Source organism: Nycticebus coucang, chromosome 11 (genome assembly GCF_027406575.1).
Source record: "Nycticebus coucang isolate mNycCou1 chromosome 11, mNycCou1.pri, whole genome shotgun sequence".
Classification (NCBI taxonomy): Eukaryota; Metazoa; Chordata; class Mammalia; order Primates; family Lorisidae; genus Nycticebus; species Nycticebus coucang.
The window spans coordinates 117,067,131-117,069,316 of record NC_069790.1 but is presented as its reverse complement, the minus strand read 5'-3'; the positions used below and the strand labels follow the sequence as shown (position 1 = coordinate 117,069,316).

Below are 2,186 nucleotides of genomic sequence, written 5' to 3'. Positions count from 1 at the left end.
CCATTCAAATAGAAAGAAAAATTAATTGGAAGGAGCTATATTTATTTCAGATAAATGAACTCTATGCTAAAAATTATAATGAGAGGAAAATAAGGTTATTACATAATGATAAAGATGTTAATCAGCAAAAGCTTATAAAGGTTGCAAATATTTATGCATTCCACACAGGAGCACCTAAATACATGTATGTAAAGAAAATATTAATAGATCTAATAGGGGAGATAGTCTGAAATACAATGATAGTGGGGGTTTCACTGCCCCACTTACGGCAATGAACAGAACCTTCAGACAGAAAGTCAAAGAGGAAACATCAAACTTAAACTATGTTCTAGATCAAATGTACCTAACCAACGTATACAGAATATTCCACACATCAGCTGAAGAATACACACTTTTTTCAACATGTGCCATTCTCTAGGATAGGTCCCAAGTTCGGCCACAAATCTCAGCAAATTTAACAAGACTGAAATTATTTCAAATACTTTTATAACCAAAATAGTATAAAAATGGAGATCAATAATATAAGGAACTTCAGAAAATTTACAAATACATGAGAAGTAAACAACATACTCCTTAATAACCAATGACTCGAAGAAAAAATTAAAAGGGAAGCTAAAAATTTTCTTGAGACAATGAAAATGGGAACATAACATATCCAACCTACGGGATATAGCAAAAGCACTTCTAAGAGGGAAGTCTTATAGCAATAACAGTGTATCATCATAAAGGAAGAATTATCTCAAATAAACAGCATAATATTGCACCTCAAGGATCTAGAAAAACAAGAAATAACTAAGCACAATGTTAGTAGAAGAGAGGAAATAATAAAGGTCATAGTAGTAGTCAATGAAATGGAAATGGAAATTAGACAAACAATAGAAAAGATCAATAGGGCAGTGCCTGTGGCTCAAGGAGTAGGGCATCAGCCCCGTATACTGGGGGTGGCGGGTTCAAGCCTGGCCCCAGCCAAAACTGGAAAAAAAAAAAAAAAAGACAGACAGAAAGAAAGAAAGAAAAGATCAATAAATATAACAGTTGGTTTCTTGAAAAGATAAAACAGTGCTCACTTCAGCAGTACATATACTAAAATCGGAACAATGCTGAGAAGGTTAGCATGGCCCCTGGCAAGGATGACACACAAATTAATGAAATATACCATACTTAGAAAAAAAAAGATAAAATCAATAAAGCTTAAGCTAGACTAAAATAAAATAAGACTCAATAAAATCATAAATGAAAAAGGAAACATTATTACTGAAAACATTATACAGAAAAATATAAATGATCATACATTATTATTATAAACAATCATACACCAATAAATAAGAAAACCAAGAAGACAGAAAAAGAACTTGATGCATTCAAACTACAAAAAGTAAATTATAAAATAGAGAAAATGTTAACAGACCAATAATGAGTAAAAATATTGAATTAGTAATAAAAATCTTCCATGAAAAAAAGCCCAAAACTTACAGCTTCCCTGAATTCAATCAAACATTAAAAAATACTAAATTATTTTTTTCAAATCTTTCCAAATATTGAACAGGAATACTTCCACAATTTATAAGTCCAGCATCACGCTGATATCAAAACCAGATAAAGATACTACAAAGGAATAAAATTATCTCTGATGAACACAAATGTAAAAATCCTCAACAAAATACTAACAAACTGAATGTAAAAGCACGTTAAAAATATCATTCACTGTGGCCAAATGGGATTCTTTTAAGAAATGCAAACAACGGTATACCATACATCAGTCTGGGCAGGTGGGGTGACTCACGCCTATAATCTCAGCACTCAGGAGTCCAAGGCAGGAGGATTGCTTGAGCTCAGGTGTTCAAGACCAGCTTGAGTAAGAGCCAGACACTGTCTCTACTTAAAACAGTGGTGTATGCCTGTTGTCTAAGCTTTCGGGAGCCTGAGGCAGGAGGATCATTTGAGCTCAGGAATTTGAGGTTGCAGAGAGCTATAACGACATCACTGAACTCTACCCAGGGTGAGAGAGTGAGACTTGGTCTCAAACAAACAAACAACAATGACAAAAATAAATAAATAAACCCAAATTACCATACATAAATCAATAAATATATCACTTTAACAGAATGACAAAAACCATATAATCATTTCAATAGATGATGAAAATGGATGTGAGAAAATTCAACATCCTCTTATGATAAAAAAAA

General features: G+C 32.7%; 1 non-coding gene across 1 annotated transcript; it reads left to right on the top strand.

The window, feature by feature from the left end:
- The first annotated feature begins 1,059 nt into the window (after nucleotides 1–1,059).
- LOC128560553 (U6 spliceosomal RNA) lies at nucleotides 1,060–1,165 on the top strand. Its single transcript, XR_008373048.1, has one exon. It is a non-coding gene; the product is annotated as a U6 spliceosomal RNA (small nuclear RNA).
- Nucleotides 1,166–2,186: the final 1,021 nt, after the last annotated feature.